This window comes from Empidonax traillii, unplaced genomic scaffold (genome assembly GCF_003031625.1).
Source record: "Empidonax traillii isolate 1590-97213 ecotype Southwest subspecies unplaced genomic scaffold, ASM303162v1 scaffold411:size1093445, whole genome shotgun sequence".
In the NCBI taxonomy this organism is placed as follows: Eukaryota; Metazoa; Chordata; class Aves; order Passeriformes; family Tyrannidae; genus Empidonax; species Empidonax traillii.
This window is the reverse complement of record NW_020955604.1, coordinates 60,689-79,720: the sequence shown is the minus strand read 5'-3', so window position 1 is coordinate 79,720 and position 19,032 is coordinate 60,689.

Here is a 19,032-nt window from a genome sequence, read left to right as displayed (position 1 = left end):
TTTTCCTTTATTATGGGCATTATTTCAATGCCTCTTTTACATGCTGCATTTTTTTTAGAGAGAGAAACATCCTGTGAGTTTACAGGCTTTAGAAAGAGCCAGAAAATATCCTCAGGTGGTTCTAAAGGATACACAGCAGCTCAATCAATAGTATTTTTCTCCTAGCATGCTAAGTAAATATAACAATGTATCCAAATAGACAGAGAGATACAAGCTCTTCTTTTGAGAAGGAAGCCTTTACTTGACAAGGGAAAAAAAAGAAATTTTCCAAGCACTTACTACTTTGGCTTCTCTCTGAAGGATATTGGTTTATCAGAAATTTCACCCACAAGGTATTTTTAACGAGCTATTCAAAAGATTTTTGTACAAGAGAAGTTTGATACAAAGGCAATTTGTCTAAGTAATTTACCTCTGTTTTCTATATACTAGACACTGAATTCACTTAAATATTTATTCAGCCTTTATGTTTCCTTTTGGCTAGAAATAAAGTGGGTTAAACTCATCTGAAATTCAACTTCACTCAAAATCTGGATATAAACTGTATGTAAACTTCTTGTTCCAAAGTCTGTTCACAAATGGTTCCCCAGCTTAAAGAGTTAAAGACTGTGAGGGAACATATAAAAAATAAATTAAAAAATATAATAATGGAATCATTCTGGAGACAGAAGGAGACAAACTGCAGTAGGAAAATTAGCCCAGAAGACATTTCTGGCTCCCAGGACACTGTTTAGCTGATTCTCAAAGAAAACACTTAAATTTTTAATGTTAATGCAGATGCAGAAATGGGGCCATCTGGAATAAAAGCAGTAAGTTTATCAACCCTTGTTTGCAACAGCTTTTTATCGTGTGCCATATGGAAACAATTATCCCAGCCTTATACAGTGAAACAGCTGATACTTCAGTCATTTTATATTCTATAAAATACAAGTGTTGTAACATTCAGAATGTTCTGTATGTCCAGTAGTACGTATGTATATTCATACTTCAGTGAGAGGTCAAATGAGAGTGTGGTATATGTTACACCTAAAGAAGGAATCAAAATCCAGAGCATTCAGAAATATTAGGCAGCATGCCCTTGTAAACATTCTTTAATTTTTCCCCTTACACAAGTACCATAAGAGTTTGTGTTAGTTTTGAGCTATCCCTTGAAGCATACAACTATGAAATGTAAAAGTCCTGCAGTTATTTGATGTACTTCAGTTTAAAAAAAGGTGCATTTCATGAACACACAGCAGTATTTTTTAGAAAAAAAAAAGTAAATAAATGTAGATAATATTCAACTACTATTATTCACTAGTTATATTAAAAATGCTATCAAACCTGTAGCTGTATAATATTTTGGAACCATTATTTATCAGACTGTAAAATAAATTTTAAGCAATATTAGCAAGGTCTAAAAATTAAGAAAAAACCCAAGCAAATCATGGTTGAACATTACAGCTTGTGAATGTGCATGGTAATATAACTATGATAGATTGAAGGAACTGATCAGGCTAAAACAAAACAAAAGTCACATAGATAAATTGCTATGAGGTTAACATGTCTAAACACGTTTAGAATTTATGCCATAGGCCCACTCAGTTTCAAGTTTGCCCAAGGGAAACTGTTGAAATTTGGCAGCCTGAAGAGAAGATTACGATTTTCCATGCATGTGCACTGTTAAATTTTCAAAGATACAGTGTTAGTTTTGCTTTAAGCTTCACTTTGTGTTTTAGAATTTAAAAGACAAAAAGTAATTTGTCTTTTAAATTCAGCAATCCATAAACCTGAATAGCCTAATGTTTGCCATGTTAAGAGGAAAAAGTCTCCGTTTAAGTTTTCAACATAACTTGCAATAATAGTCAATCAGCAGGATTAGTTTTGCATTCAGTATTATCTTAGGAAACTAATAAAGTTCAATTAACATTCTTAAACTGTTCCAGATAGAACTGGTAACATACTGAGGTATAATCAAGATACATGGTTTAATAAAGAGCCAACAGTAGTTTTGCTTGATTTTCGAACAAAGTAGAGTGGTCTAATAATTTATCCTCTGGAGTTCTTCAAATTTAAAAAATATGGATGTCATAAAAAGTAAAAATAAAATTAATCTTTATATACTGTATTCTTACATAATTTCTATTCTAAATAAACAGACTCAGAAAGGGGACATCTAATCCTGTATTTTTGGTCCCATGAAGTCCTCAGTGTTTCCTTTGAGCGGTATGCAGCTGAAAATATTGCTAAGATTCTACAATTTAACAGGTCTTGTCTTTATAAACAGTGACCACTACCACAATGCATTTGATATTGGGCACAATATTTGAAATTTCTTGAAACTGCAAAAAGATGGTTATATGCAAGCAGATTATGTATTCTAGAAAAAAGAGGAACAGGGAGTATAAGAACATCATCTGAGGTAAATAGAGGACTAGCGTTATTTGGAATAGCACATCCATAGACGTGTTTGAAATTTCTCATTTCCCAAGAAGTTGATTAGCATGAAGAATGAAATTAAATGAACCTAGTGCTGATCATTGACATACTCCAGTTATGTGATAAAAATACCCCAGAAAAGCAGACCTGTAATGAAAGACTTTACAAAAAGATATACAGATAGAAAGATTACAGCCTGAACAAGGAAGCATATTTGACCATTTGTTTGATATTAGATAAAGAATGTCAAAGGATCAAAGATTCTAAAAGATTTCAATGGATAGGCAAAAGGACTTCCTAATACCACAGAAAAAAACCCCTACTTCCAGCTGTTCATCAGCAACACCTGATTGTTAAGGGGTTTGTAGGCATGTAAAAAATTGTACCTGTGTACACATTAATATCATTATTCAAATATCCAAGGACCTTTTGCAGTCTACCTAGAAACTGTCATTTGATATTTAGACCATCAGACCTAATCTTGTAAAAATAATACATAAATATAGTTCAGATATATTTACTTAAATATAAGTAACAATTTTCTTAAAGTGAATGAAATAATAAACTGAATTAAATCCCTACAGATTAGCAATAAAGATATCAATTTCATCTCTGGAGAGGTGTTAATATATTTATGGCATTTAGAATACAACTGACCATGCACTCAAGTACTTTCAAACAAACCTCATCAAACTGCTCTATTGATTTTTTTTCTCATCTTCAGATAAGACTTGCTTCAGGGACTTTGTTCCATGTCATTAAAAATTATTGGGCACTATTACATTTTTTTCATCTTAATGGTTATCAGCCAGCAGTTCCAGCTACCTGGGATCAATCAATATCCCAGTTTCAATTAAATCCTGAAGTACCTCAGTTTTCCCAACTAGAACTGGATGCTGGTCACACCTGTGTGCCTTCCTAATCCAAATCCAATGATAATAGTGTTTCTCAGAATTTCATCCTTGCAATGTTCATTGATGCTGATGAAGCCAAGAACAGACAATATTTCTTAACTCAGGCTGGAGATCTAATACAGGTCTTTGCCTCTTCTGACCCATGGGTTGGCTCAATAAGATGCATCAAACAATTCTTTTACTGACTTATCTGTACGATTTCCAGCATCAGCAACTGTCTCTTCACTATCTTGAAGTGCATACATCTTTGCCTTATCTTGTCCTTTTCTGATCCTTTCAGCTTCTGATAAAGAAATATTACAGTATTTTCCTTGTTTCTTCCAATGAGGCAACACCTGCTTTTGCTTCTTTTCCTTCCTACCCAGGTCTTGACTAGAATTAGCACAACCATAACTTTAATCACCAGCTCTAGGATTATGACCCTTGCACATCTCTGACCCCAGTGCATCCACAAAGAGAACTAATACCATCTAAAAATGGCTTCCAGCATTAATGCAGACAAAGTTCTTGCCCTGGACAAGGCTGCAGGTGTCTCCCACCAAGAGAAGAACCTTTCAGTTTTGAATCCAATGCAGATGGAACACCACAATTATACCCTTTTTTTTTTTATTCATAGACTCTAAACTGGACATATCTACTAGGTCATATTTTTCTCAGTCATTTTGTACCAGCAGACCAAGAATGTTGTATTTATAATACTCGCATTCCCTTTAAGGTATAGTGCTTTTGTAATCAGGAGAATGGATGACAGAGAGGGGGGTCTCGGTGCCCTGAGATGGAGGACCATGACTGCGAAAATTATCAACTCCCAGTCAACCACAGAGGGTGACAGGGACTGGGGTGACATCAGACTGGTGACCCATCACTACTGGGGTTCCACAGGGCTCCATCTTTGGAACACCTTCATAAATGACTTGGACACAGGACTGGAAGGGACACGGAGCAAGTTTGCAGATGACACAAGACTGGGAGGAGCTGTTGACTCTCTTGAAGGCAGGAAGGCCCTGCAGAAAGACCTCGACTAATTAGAAACATGGGCAATCACCAGTCATAGGAAGTCCAACAAGGGGAAAGTGCCAGATTCTAGATTTGGGATGGGGCAACCCAGGAGGTACGGACATACTGGGGAATGGGATGGAAAGCTGATCCAGAAAATTCTGGAAAGCAATGCTGGGAAAATGACCTAGGAAACCCAGTCGATGGCAAGTTGAATATGAGTCAGCAGTGCCCTGGCAGCCAGGAGGGCCAACTGTGCCCTGGGGGGGCATCAGGCCAAGCATCACCAGCCAGGTGAGGGAGGGGATTGGCCCGCTCTGCTCTGCACTATCTTTCTTTAATAAGAAAGATATTAAGGCATTAGAGAGTGTCCAAAGGAGGACGATGAAGATAGTGAGGGGCCTTGAGGGGAAGCTGTGTGAGGAGCAACTAAAGGCACTTGGGCTGTTCAGATGGAGAAGAGGAGACTGAGGGGAGACCTCATCACAGTTACAACTTTCTCGAGACGGGAAGAGGAGGGACAGGAACTGATCTCTTCTCTGAGGTGACCAGTGACAAGGACCCAAGGGAATGGCCTGAAGTTGTGTCAGGAGAGGTTTAGGTTGGATATTAGAAAGAGGTTCTTCCCCCAAGGGTGGTTGGGCACTGAACGGTCTCCCCAGCGCAGTAGTCACAGCACAAAGCCTGACAGAATTCAAGAAGAATTTGGATGATACTCTCAGGCACATGATGTGACTCTTGGGGATGATCCTATGCAGGCCCAGGAGTTGGACTCAGTGATCCTTGTGAGTCCCTTCCAACTCACAATATTCTGTGATTCCATGAACAGTCAATACAGCATTTGAAACGGAAAAATTCAGGATCCAGAAGTTAATTGATAGATATGACTATACACCTAGAGCTGAGTAAATCGCTGATATTAACTATGAAGGGGAAATTAACTAACTGCTTTGCACATCACTTTGTCTGCCAACTATAAATTGCTTACTTGAATTTTGTTCATATCCAGAAAAAGTCCACAGAGGTTCTTGACTCCTAGAATCAATTTCCAGCCTACAAGAGATTTAAGATTACTTATTATCATGTATAAATCAATGAGATAAATCCTTGACTGGCTAACACTTTTCATACACGGTCGAGGTCTAGGAAAGACCACTTTTTTACTTTGCTTCTCAGTGCAGATAGACTGCAACATGAATAAGCTAAGTCTTCCAACTCTCTTCTAGTAGTACACAGAACAGTATATTATTATTCCTCCACTATTTAAAACTTTAAGTGTTTTCACTGTCTTTTGTCTGTATGAGTGTAACAGCTCTAGAAGAAGGAACTTGTATCTCTAAAATCAGAGTGATGTTACTACAAAGATGCAGCTTTGCCCTACTTTCAATTCCATGGTATATGCCATACAGTGAGCACACAAGGCAACAACGAACGTGAAGTTTGGTCTGCTTTCACAGATATATTAGATCAGATTCAGTGGAGGTTTAGATTGGATATCAGGAAAAGGTTTTTCACCCAAAAGGTAGTTGAGCAGTGGAACAGGCTCCCCAGGGAAATGGTCACTGCATCAAGCCTGACAGAGTTCAAGTGCTTGAACAATGCTCTCAGGCACATGGTGTGACTATTGGGGTGTTCTGTGCAGGACCAGGAGTTGGACACAACGATCATAGAATCAACTGGGTTGGAAAAGACCTCCAAGATCATCAAGTCCAACCCTTGATCCAATAATGCCATGATTACTAGACCATGGCAAAAAGTGCCACATCCAGTCTCCGCGTATGGTGAATCCACCACCTCCCTGGGTAGCCCATTCCAATGTCTGATTACTCTCTATAAAAAATTTCTTCCTAATATCCAGCTTAAACCTCCCCTGACAGAGCTTAAGTCTGTGCCCTCTTGTCCTACTGATAATTGCCTGGGAGAAGAGACTGACCCCAACCTGGCTACAACCTCCTCTCAGGTAGTTGTAGAGAGTGATGAGGTCTCCCCTGAGCCTTCTCTTCTCCAGGCTAAACAACTCCAGCTCCCTCAGCCTCTCCTCACAGGACTTGTGCTCAAGTCCCTTCACCACCCACGTTGCTCTTCTCTGGACCCGCTCCAGTACCTCAATGTCCTTCCTGAACTGAGGGGCCCAGAGCTGAACACAATACTCAAGGTGTGGCCTCACCAACGCAGAGTACAGGGGAAGGATCACTTCCCTGGACCTGTTGGCCACACCATTCCAGATAAAGGCCAGGATGCCATTGGCTTTCTTGGCCACCTGGGCACACTGCTGGCTCATGTTCAGCCTCCTGTCCATCCAAACTCCCCGGTTCCTTTCCGCCTGGCTGCTCTCCAGCCACTCTGTGCCCAGCCTGTAGCGCTGCAGGGGGTTGTTGTGGCCAAAGTGCAGGACCCGGCACTTGGTCTTATTGAATCTCATCCCATTGGAATCAGATCATCTCTCCAGCTTGTCCAGGTCCCTCTGCAGAGCCCTCCTGCCTTCCAGCAGATCAACACTCCCCACCAACTTGGTGTCATCTGCAAATTTACTAATGGTACACTCATCCCCCTCACCCAGATCATCAGTAAAGATATTAAACAGACCTGATGGATCCCTTCCAACTCAGCATATTCTACGATTCTGTGACAAAATCAGATGCATCTGAGCATATTTTAAAATTTTAGCTCCTGTAAACCCATTAAAACAAACCTGGAAGGCTTCTCAGAGGACTACATAACATTCTAAAATTACATCACATTGTGCTTTGTCCATAAAAGTTTTTTCAGGGATTCATTGCTAAATTATGTAATCCCCTTAGCTATACAGCCTAATTATTTTTTTCTCTGTAAATTAATACTAGTTCTGCCAAATTCCCTTGGAGAAAAAATAGGAAGTTTCATAGATACTGGCAAAGAAAAACTACAATTAATTTTGCCTAGATTCATCTGCCACTATGTATATTGCCATTAGGAAGGTTCTGAAGGAGACAACAAAAGGGATTAGAAGGAGAAAAGGAGAATAAATATTGAAACAATTACAGTCTATGAGATATATGCTTATTCTTTTTTTTTAATTGAGAAACTATTTAAATTGTAATGAACTTTTTGTATAATTATTTTTGCTAAGGGTAGCATGCTTATTTCTTCTCTATGAAAGCATTAAGAGCCTAACACAAAAATTGAGGATTATCTTAAACTTTTACTAAGCTACTAAGTATTAATTAATGAATTAATATCTTTCACAAGTTATTTGGTGTCTTACTGGGTTAAGCCATATGCAGGAATCATACTTTATATAGGTGGCAAATCACAATAGAGTGATATCACTATCACGATATAGTGTCTGTGTCTCATCTGCCTAGCCATAGTTACGGCTTTCAAAGCTCACAGTAGATTTTGCATGAGTTACCTTTTTGTCTTAGTGACCCATCGAATTTTTGAGGTAAGATACAAGAAGAACAGCAAAATGTAGAATCCTGCTTAGCTCCATACGTGTCAGGAAAAAAACCAAACCTTATAAAAAAACCAGCTTTGAGTTTATCATTATCACAGGTGCATACTTACAGCATAAAATATTGCTCCGTGCATATGCACATATTATACCTTTTCTTACCTGCAGTATAATGATTAAGGTCATAACAGCCACTGTCTCCACACAGCATTCTCTGCAATAGCTGACACAAATCTCATTTCCAACTGATGTGCTAACTAACCAGGAAGAATGCAACTTTTCTTCTCAAAGACATCTTCCCCAATAATGTAATACAGTGCAGGGGGACTAGCAGGAATAAGCCTGCAACTCAGGCCTCCTCTTCTCTTTTGCTCCATCTGCATCTGGAAAGACATCACAGAATCACAGAATGGTTTGAGTTGGAAGGGACCTTTAAAAGGCAACTATTCCAACCCCCCTGCAATGATCAGGACACCATCAACTAGATAAGGTTGCCTGACCTTTAGTGTTTATCCTCTCTTTATGTAAATACAAAGCAGAAATAAAAAAAAAAAGAGCCATCTTCAGCACGGTCATTACACCTAGATCATTGGCACATCAGCAATACTGACAGGTCATCAATGATGTACAGCAAATTAAGTTGTCACAGTTGGCATTCTACATCAGCTGCAGGGAACAAACTGACCACGGTTCATTTTCCCTGGCTTTTTGTTGCATTCTTGGTCTCATTTTTTCTGCACTTACCTGAAATCTAGAAGATGGCATAGCAATGTACATTTAACTGGAAGGAAAATACCAACTCTTGTCATAAAATAGTGTCAAGGTTCTTGTCAATTTTCACTGATTCTGCTTTCTTTGTTTGTTTGGGGTTTTGTTTTTTGTTTGGTTTGATTGTTTGTTTTTTTTCACTTGTGAGGGGAAGACGATTTTGGCTGGAACTAATATACTGAAGTATTCAGGAACTTTTTTTAATCAAGCAATCATATTAATTCCTCTTCTTTAATATTTGTAGTATCTATTAACCTGGTGCCTTGATACACAAGATGCATTCTCCTAAACCATATGAACAGATCAGGTAAATGACCGATCTTGCACGTAGACTGTCTTACCCTAAAACATAATTAAGATGCTTGCAGTGAAACTGGACGTCCCCTTCCGCTTCCAACGCTCCCTTCTTGTGACTAACCATTGCCAAAAACTAACAATTTTGCAAAAAGCTGTGGTGGTACCCAAGCATTCAAAACATAAATCAATGTCTCTGCTATTCAAGAAATTTATGTATCTTATGCAATAGGGTTTTGTATTATGTCATTGTCTGCCCTTATTACTGCACCAAAGAAAATATTTAGCTCACAGTTTATGCAAATTGGCATTCAAATAGGAAATATATATAAGACTAAAGTGTTTTCTTTCAGGTTATCTCAGTGTCCTGTAGAGAGAACTGAAAAGAGAGAAAAAATAAAACACAGTAGCAACCACAAAGGGGAAATGAAACACAAGGCCAGTATAAACATTAGAATACTCATGGCTTAGTCCACAAAGCTGCAGGTTTACTCAAGCATTCATTTCACCAGAGCTGGCAGTTTGTTTCTTAAGCAAATTTTTAGTCACATTTTCCATTGTTTATCTTAAAAGGTGCTTGTGATAAATGTTACAAGGACACTGAAGCAGTTCTGACTTCTGCATTGTATTATTTGCTGTCTTCAGCAATATAAGTTTCAAGATGGAAAAAACCCACCCCAGATCGAGCTCAACAGCATCATACTTTTTAAGAAACTTATTTACTTTTACTCATGTTCCAAGTGAACTCTTAGAAATGAAAGGTCTGTGAGACCTAGAAATGTAAATCTTAAGTCTGCTTAGCACTCTGGTTTCAAAGTTTATTCATCCAATAATTAGTATTTCAGTAACACATTTTTTATGTTTAATTCTCAGTTCCTTCCTCTATGCCTTCAACTGAGCTTGGAGAACAGTAGGAAAGGAATATCTCTAGTCATACTTGACAACACTATATTCTCAGGAAATCCCTGTTTAGTGGTATTACAGCAGGAATGGTGTTGGTCATAATTTCATCTGGTCACATATTCCTAATAAGTGGAAATATCAAAGTATTTGAAATAGTGTCTTGTTATTTCAAAGTTCAAAATGGAATAATTAATTGTTTAGTGGATTATTTTCAATTTATCAATTAAATTATCTAGGAGTACTAAAAATTACAGAATTGCATTACTGAACATGTGGCAAGTGATCTGAATTATGCAAAATGTGCACTGAATGACGTAAAGCTTGAAAATGCTTTGTTAGTACCAGCTGATGATGGTAAAATTCAGAGGGAGAAACACTACTCTGCCAATAAATTAAAAGAAAATCAGAATGGATGTTTCCTTTAATATTCCCACCCATGGTGGGAGATTACAAAATAGACTCTCTAAATATGTCACTCTTTGATCTTGAAGGTTGTGTAACAGACAATTTCAATTATTCTCTGACAAAAGTATTCAAAAATGGCAAGAGATTTTTCAATCTGTCAGTCTCAAACAGATGGAAATGTTGAAGCATGTCCCCATAGGATGGGTTTTTCTCTATGCTACTGTTGAAAATAGCTCCTTTCCTCTCTCACACAGATTATGTCCTTTAAGAATGGTAAATTTAAGGAGATGCGAATACACTCACAGTGACTGAAAATAACTTACACAGTCTAATGGTTTCATTTATACTTAAACCTTATGTTCATCAAAATTTGCAAACATAATAAACATTAAAATATAACTTATGTGAGAGAATTAATGATAGATTTGTTGGTCAGATATAATTTCTACAAAGAGAAGAACAAATAAGCATATAATATGGAAGAAGTATTCATTCATTTTTATACATTACCTTTCAAATACCTGATGTCAGATATTAATTGCATCAGACAAAAATATCTTGATTCTGCTGCTTTTAAAATAAAAATAGTCATTCTTAGGGAAACTTCTATCTTTAAGGAAGATTTTAAACTTAAAAAGAGCTAAACAGTGAGAATTACTGTAGCACAAATATGAACACTAGGAAAGTTGATGAGTGTCCGTGCTTCACACTGAGAAACAATTTAATAGTCTTTCTTCTCATTCTAGTCTCCCATTTTCTCAAAGTTTGTGCAACTAATTACAACCAGTCTGCTCCAAATATCACGACACAAACGTTGAATAATCATACTTGGACAAGCTACAAGATTTGGGTTTTACATTTATTAAAACTAAGCTTTAACCTGAAATTACTCTCTATTTTTCATTTAAAAGAAATACTTACAAAGATTTCAAAAAAACTGAAAAGATATGGAAGCCTATTCCATGCCCCCTTACTGAGTAGCTACATTATTGTTGTTGGAACTCAAAGAAAGGTACACACTTGCATTGAGCCCTTACCCACTGCCTGTTCTTCACGGACTCTAGCATGCTGTGAATTCAGCTACACATTTATTGTGAAATATGAGAGTCTTCTACACTTCTGCTTCCAGGCATCTTTTAATAACTGCAGTGTTTGTCTGGAGAGGCATTATGCCATAAACATTCCTTTCTCCTAACCTTATAACTTCACATACACTTTACCCTACTCATGTATTTTGGTTAATTGTAAAGATACGCATGAGTACTGAAGAAATAATTGTATTAAAAGAGAAGCGAGATTTCATTTTTAGAGTTAGTATCTAAATGAGTTTTATAAACAAAATCAAACTCTCGCTATCTAATTATTGTGCTGTTCTAAGACTGAAGTGGCAATACAGACTTCTTATTTCTTTTCCATATATTGTCATTTGCTCCATCAACCATACTTGATACTAACAAAGTAGCTGAAATGAAGGAATAGATCATCACTTCTCTATTCTGCAGAAGTATTGCAAACTTTCACTGATTGATACTCACAAAGCAATCATTTCTAATGACAACTTTGCAGTATCTTGGCATAGAGAACTTTATTCATTATTTATCTTTGCCAATACAACTACTACTCTTCCAATACAAATTTTAGTACCATTATAGGTACATTTGAATGTTAAATACTATTAGTAAATATAAACATAAAGAAATGTTGGGGTTTTTTTCAGAAGAAAACTTAGTAAGCATATTTAATACTTCATATTTTTTCTTAACATTCTGCAGTGCAGCAGTTACAGTTCTTGAATCTGTAATTATACCTACAGCCATTCTGAGGAGTTGCAGTTAGTTTTGGAGATATTTAAGAGACAATGTAAAAATGCTGAACCTCTTAAATAAGTATAGAAGTATGGAAAAGAAGGTTATTTCATATGGGTAGAACATACCATAATGTAAAGGGGTTTTTTTTGGAGGTGAAATGGAGGTGAGGGATATCTAACTTCTCCCATCATTTGTTTCTCCTTCAGGTGGTCCCATTAACTGGTTTCTGCTTTACAGCAGATACTCTGATAGATGTTCTTTGTAAACTCCACACTCTAGCTAGAAGTTAGTCCTCCAGTAACAAAATTAATTCAGTGAAATACCCCTTGATCTGTCTGTTTTTAGGGTACTATTGCTTAAGTTTTGATAGTTTGCTTTTATGGTTTGGTTTTAACAGAGGTAGTTTAAAAAAAAACCACAGCTCAAAGGCAGTATTTTAAAACAGCAAGGTAAGAGCGAGGACTGAATGGACACCTAAGAAAAAGCATACAATACATTTACCATTTCTAGTCAAAATGCATTACAGTGTTCATGTACCAGAAGAGTCTTAATTGTGTCTTTACCTGTCCTAGTCCTGATTATAGGATGGGGAAGATGAAGACAGACATTTGACTGGTTTGCTGCATTTATGTTATCACTGCATTTCTTTCTTTTCCATAATACCTAGAAATAGTGGATTTAATATTGTTAGAAAAAAAATATTTGTGAATGTGTGTTTCAAAATAAAAAAGTGTCAGAAGAAATCCTTTCGGACAACCACAGAAGAAAATGGTATCAAATAAACATATACCATTCATTACACAAAGAAAGTATGATACGATTTTTAACTTGTTACAAACATCTGATTAGAATTATGATGCAATAAGTTATATATATAAAAACAGCTCAGACCTTCAGCTGAAGATGCCACTTTGCTACAGACTTCATAACAAAGAAAACAACTGGCAGAAAGAGCTGAAGGGAGACTGATCTTTTGGGTTTGTATCCTGATATCAGTATCATCATGTACTTCATTATAACTTTGTTTATTTGTAGAAGATGTCTATCTAATGTCACATTTGACCTCAAATTTACCGCAAATTGTACCTACTGCTTTTTATTTTTAAAAGTGAAAGGCTACAAAAGCTTCATTTTCTAAAACTGGATTTGTACATTAATAGTTATTGAAACTATTGATAGGGAAAAAAGGAAAAGTTCTTATCAACACAGCCTTCCTCTGTCATCACAAACCCAAGGAGGGGGTTTAGATTAATCTTAGCAAAACAGAACTTTTAGAATATATATTGATTTTCTCCCCTTTTAATGCTCCCATAAATCATAATCATCATGTGCCATGCCTATGTGCCCTTGATTCTGCTAGCTATAATCTAATCTTATAACTCAAGCTCCCCAGAAAAGAACATTTTTCTTATTTTTTTTCCTTCTTACTTATGCATTTTCCACTATGTTCCCTCCAGCTCTTTCCCCCTCTCTCCAGGAATATAGCTGATTGGAGTCAGGATGACAGCATTTCAAGGTCATTCAAACAGATTGATAAATAGCAGGATTTGTGTGAACTCTAGGGTGCCTATACATGTATTCAGGAGGGCTTTTACAAAAGGTGGTTAGAAATACCTTTTTTAAAAAGAATTTTTTTATTTTAAATTACAATATTAAAGTCTTTGACCCTTTAGACTGAACAAACAATTAATGATTTGCATCTCAAACTGCTGTACGTCATTTCTTCTAGACTGTACTTGAAACTACCTGTTTCAGTTACACAACTCCACAAATATTTGAGGGATCTAATTTTTTTTTTTTATTTTAATGACATGCCATTGTTTTGATATTGATGGCAACTGTCAAGTCTGTTTTGCAATATCATGAGTTTCCTCATAATTCCTGCATAAAGAGATAATCAAAACAGTAGTGCTCTTCGAGAAAATTTGCCCCTTGTAAAGTAGGGGTTAGACTAAATATTTGGCAGCCTTACTGCAGAGAATGTTTTTGTATACTATAGGACTAGAAAAAAAAGTAAAAGCAGGAGATGCTTAATCAAGAGCCAAACAAGACTGTAACTTCATGAATTCATAATTTTCCCATGACCTAACTTACAGGAAAAAAATAATTGATGTTAAAACTTCTGTCTTTCTCTTACATACCGAACTTCTCCCCAAATGCTACTGAAATCACTGGTATATTCTTCTTCTTCATCAGCCACCAGGATCAGAAACTTCATTTGGTGTAATTGGAATTACAGTTAACCCTGACCAGTACTCAGGGCAAACAGCTTTGCCCTTGGATCCTGCACCTCAGTTTGTGCACTGAAATCCTTGCTCAGTGCTTGAGGAATCTGCCAAACCACAGGCTTATGCTGCAACTCATCTCGATTGAATAACAGCAGCTTGACACATTTCTTCTCACCAACTCTCAATTCTTTAATGGAAATATCATGATATTATCCAAAAGCATTCGCTAGCTGAGCTGAATTAAGTAGACAGAAGCCAAAGACAGTGATCCCACAGGAATTTGAACAGAGAAAAGGCTTATAATTTATACAGAGATTAAAGCATGACTTGCTGGCAAGTCAAATTGACCAAAACAATTAGGATTTGATTTTATTCTGTTCTGCAGAGGTGCCATTACCTTTCCATCAGGCTACAGAGATGTTCAGTAGAGTATTGCTTTTATTTTCCCTTGGAATAACAGTTGTTGCATTATGAGTTGCTTAAATATTCATTCAGGCTGAAGAGCTAGGAAAAGTTCCCAGACTTAAACTAAAATCTGATGAGGCTCCTTTCATTTTTATGGAGGTGTAATCAAAGATGTGGAAGGAAAAAAAATCAACCACCTGACTACTAAAGTAGGGCAGAGCCACAGTGTGAGCCAACATGGATTCCTGAGCTGAAAACCATAGAAATAGAGGCATAACAAAAAATAATTATCTCTGACTTGTTCACATTGTTGATTCCTTTTCTAAAAATGCTGAAACTATTAGGTTGACATAATTTTCTTGCTAATTATAAGATATTAAACTTAACGGTGTATTTTCTACTGTCCTGTGTTTTGCAGTTTACCTTCACCTTAAAAAACTATCTTTTCTTGAAGATGAAAGTGGCACATTTCAGTTAGTATTTCAGATTTGAGTCTCTATCTCCTAATATCTTTTGTGGCTGTTCACTTCAGCTAAGCCCAATATTCAGATTCAGTAGCATTTTCAGCTTGCTCCGCACCGATTAAAAAAAACCACCCAAGAACCTGCACAAGATTGTTTATGAATAAAAAAAAAAAAAAATTACTGTTTTGATAATAAAAAGCCAGGCCACACATTCAGGAACATTTCATCTTGGTGTACATGAGCAATCGCTAACACTGAATGATGAAACCTGTTTCTGTGCACATTGAGTTCTGTCTGGCAACTTCTTCCCATGATACATTCCAATTTATATAAAATACATTTGCACATACAGGAAACAGGATGAGCTACAGACAGAATTCAAATTCAAATCCAAATTCAATCCCCTCTTCCAAGTTTTATCTCATCACAATTACTGACAAAATGAAAAATGCAGACAAGTGGGCAATTACAGAACAATACTAAGCACACTAGAACACCTGAAAGGGGAAGCAATCTACACGGTCCTGGAGCCAATGAAGAAAATTACACTCTTGCTTTTCCCTCTGTGCTTTTTTATTTTTCATTTCTATTTTACATCCCCTCCAAAGGGGAAAGGGGAAGGTGAAGGGGAAAGGAAAGGGAAGGGAAGCAGGAGAGGCAGAACTGACTGCCAAGGAGAGAAAATCATATAAGCAGGATTAGTCTCAAGCTTGAAAGGAATGGAAAATTTTCTCCTTCTCCCACTCACATTCTCTCCCTTTTCTTCTCCCCTGAGTTTTCCTTTGTTACTCTTTCTTCTCCAATCCAGTTCCAGCATACATCTCTAACACTGTCAGCTTCCATTACCTCCCCTTTTACCTCAGCAACCCTTCCTCCATAAGTTAGTGGTCATAATGGCTCTTCCACACTCTCACTTTTCATTTATATCTCCTTTATCCCAGGGACAGAGAAACAGAACAGTCCACAGTTAGAGGATAGTCTCACCTCAGTAAGAAGGTATCCATTTAAGCCAGGCTCGCTAAAAAAAACAAAACAAAACTACCAGATAAACACGTTCACATAAATCTTCCAGGCATCATTTAAAACAGGGCTGGGATACAGATCCTCATACTACCTATAAGAGACAATAGATTAAGTAATTTCTTTGTTTTAAATATTTTTAAGGTTTCATTGGTCCTATATGTCACTTTTTAAGTAGTTAGTAAAGTTATAAGCTAAAGAAAGATAAAATGGATAAGTCCAGCCAAAATCAGTATATAAATAAGGTGGGAGTACCTATGTTATAATTTACAGAGTATTCAAGACATTAAAATGCTGACAATTCATTCAAATGGCAAGGACTGTAACAGAACGGGAAAACAGCAAAATATCAATCAAGTCTCTTGAGAAGACTGCAACTGGCTAAAGGGAAACCCATTAACTTAATCTCATTTGGCCATTTTTCTCCTCTCTGAAAGAAAATCATGCATCTTTACAATGCCTTCCCAGGACACAGCAGTTGGAAGAGAAAGAGGGAATTAACCAAAATAAGCCTCCCAGGGAATCTTTGAAATGGATAATCCTATTAGATTCCTCAATTTCTTCCCCTTAAGCAAATCACACCTCAATTTAAATATTAAGAGCTTATATTTTGATCTGGAGATATTAAAAAACAAACAAACAAACAAAAAAAAACACCACAAACCAAAACTAGAGTACTTAAAAAGGAAGATCAGATAGCAGTATTCCTTTTTCAGACCAAAAATCAAACATAGTCTTATTGATCCAGCCAAGTGTTTACACAGACATTATGTCAAGGCTAGAAATAGAACCCATGTCCTATTTCACAATATGAGAGAATACACATGCCCTTGTGACATTTTTTTCATCTAACATCTCCACCATGATAAAACATGCCCACCAAATTTCTAAAAAAGTATCTATATTAAAATACCATTAAGTTTGAAAATCAAACATTGATAATTGAGGAAACATGAGAACTGATGATGCCAGTTGTGTACGTTTTCTGCTATATTTTATAACTTTGAATGAACAATGATGTACTATTTTTGGCCCCCAGTCATGACTGTATAAGAGAAAAAGAACTTAATCAATATCTACTCACAAAATCAGCTGTAATTTTTAAAAAATGTCTATGATAATATGAAAGAAAACAATCGTAAAGTAAATTCAAAATTATTGCTGGAGGTCACTTAAAAGCCTGCATCATCACCCTGAGACCCAGAGAAGAATATAGGTTGCTGGGATTCAGTGCTACCAGGAGGTTGAATCTGAAAGTCTCAGACATTAAACAGTTTCTGCATGCAGTTTAAAGTGTTAAGATTCAGGTTACACCGAATTTCAATTCTGTCATTTCCTAACTTCAGAGAACTTGATTTCCCTATCTCACTTTTTTAAACATATTGGCTACTGACATAACTTTTAAAATGTTTAAAAGGCATTTAGACACCATGTCATACTTGATAAACTCATTTACAAACACCGGTAGAAGGTTAAATGAGCTGAAGACATGAACTTGTTCAATGTGCCTCCATAAATTAGCAAAATTCACATGAAGGATTTCAAATCCATACGGAATTTGATCAAAAAATCAGTATCAAAGAGATAGCCTCCTGCAGAAGGCCAGTTATTTTTCTTCACTGCCAATATATGGTGCAGGCTAGATCTTTTGTACGCACACGTACACACCAGCTATTCTGAGAACAAAACATTCATTTTTCCTGCAGACTGGTGTTTTCAGTCCTAGGCAAATCTCTGACCTCTGGGCACACTCCCTGCTTTCCAACTGCCTGTGGGTGCTGACAGAAGCATGAACTTTATAACAAATACATGAAATTAACGTTTAGATGGGCTCTCAGGGAGTTCGTAACTGAATGCAGGTCCAAACCTCTCCCACTGAAATTCTTCTGCATTTTTAGTGGAGAGGTATTTCACACCACACCCAGAATCTTGACTTAAAACTATTATTTCCAAAAGGATTGAGAATCAGTCACAGTTTGATATTCCATTTTAGTATCTATATTGTTTACCAATCACTAATACTGACCAAGCCTGGAAAACACAAGATGAAACTCATATGTAGAAATACCTTGTGGTTTCAGGTGGCTTGTATTTGAACAATATTTTCCCAATTTGTTCTAAATCTTGAAAGAATAATAGGAAAATATATGAAAAATGGGAAAATTCTATGGTATAAACAAAATTTGAAGATATTTTAGTGTCCTTAATTCTAGGAAAAATGTTTTGTTGTGTTTTGGATTTGATTTTTCAAAGCAGACAAAATTTGCACTCATTAAAACAGTTACTCTCCATTTTTACAGGGTAAGGTAAAGAGAGCTGGTTTGTTATCCTTGTCTTTACTGGCTAAAATATTCATACACTATTGCAGAAATTATGATGTTAAATGAAAGCAGTATCTCTCCAAACAGTTTCTCCTGATGACTTCCTGCACCTGCTAAGAAAACAGTGTATCTTATCAGCTGCATTGTGTCCAGGCAGCATAAGGAAGATGAAGTAGAAGGAATTTCAAAATTATGAAAAAACAGAAAGGCAAAAAAATGTTCACATAGCTGTGCAAACCTGAACTGAACAGCTGGGTGCTAAGACGGCTTTCGTGGGACTCTGTGTGCTAAGATAAACTTGTCTCTAAGGTGGAATGGAACAGTCTACACAGTAGCAAGTCGAGTTTGATCGATGAGTGTTCACGCAATATCTTACATCTTTTCACATAAGAAGAACACATTCAGCACAAATAGGCAGAATGAAAGAGTTCAGTGTACGTGCTGGTGTCTGTTGCCAAGAGCTGCACCTCTGATAACACGATAGCTGAACTCTGCATACAGTGAGAGTTCATAAAAATCCTAAAGGATAGTTTATAAAACACTACAGATACTTGTGTTTGTCATTCCCTTTACCACCGCTAATGAATGTTTTAATTCTGCTAGACTATGAGTTATGAAGTTGTTCAGGGTAGTGAGAGGGAAGGAAGGAGAACAGTTG